Source organism: Lipotes vexillifer, unplaced genomic scaffold, assembly GCF_000442215.2.
Source record: "Lipotes vexillifer unplaced genomic scaffold, Lipotes_vexillifer_v1.1 scaffold582, whole genome shotgun sequence".
In the NCBI taxonomy this organism is placed as follows: Eukaryota; Metazoa; Chordata; class Mammalia; order Artiodactyla; family Lipotidae; genus Lipotes; species Lipotes vexillifer.
The window spans coordinates 1,696,729-1,697,644 of NW_006799183.1; positions in this window are offsets into that span (position 1 = coordinate 1,696,729).

Genomic DNA, 916 nt, shown 5'->3' on the forward strand with positions numbered 1-916 from the left:
TAAAACTAAAGCTTAGAAAGACCAGGCGTTGATCCTGTTGGGGAAGCTAGTAAAATAGCCTTGTTCAGGCTTCAGAGGCAACAAGAGGCCTCTGACTAACCAAAGACCCTGAAAGACCTACATGCCGAGCTGCTAGACTACATGCAGGTCAGCAGAAACGGTGCTAGCAAGTCTTGGGAACAAACAGATAAAGAATGGAATTAGTCACGAAGCTTCCTGGGCCTCAGGAATCTGGCCAGTTCCCAGGGATCAGTAAACACTCTGGGACTTACACAACTAAAGTATCAAAGCATTTATGATAATAGCCAGAGCTGCATATTGGCACAGCTTGCGGCTTGGCGTTAAAAGCAGGACTCCTTTGAGCGGCACTATGAAGTCTCACCCGTGGGGTGGACGCACCGCCCGGGACCTTCCCAGCTGGGGCTCCAGACTGCTGTTCCAGGGACTTCCTAGCTGCTGCTTGGATCTGGAAGTAGGTGTCGGCCCAATTCGGTGATGCATGCTCTGTTATATACTGTTAATATTCTTATTCCTTTCCTTTTAATGATTGTATATTGAAATTAAGTTAAATCACCTTCTATTAAAGATATGATTGAAGCTGTTTATTTGTGTGAGAGAATGGTAATTTTGCCAGAGAATCCAACGAACCTTAAAACCGAAAGCAGGTTTTCGGCAAAACAGCTCCCCGAAGGCCATATGTCTGTTTAGTGGATATCAAAGCAGACTGGAATTTAGACATTTTCAACCCCAAGAACTGCTTCCATTTTATCATATTTCATAGTGGAAGCAATAGGATTAGATGTATATTGGTTCATTTATTTATCAAATATTGATAGGGTATGTACTGCATGCCAGACTATGATTTAGGCACTGGTATTTCAGCAGTAAGCAATCCAAACAATGTTCCTGCCTTCAC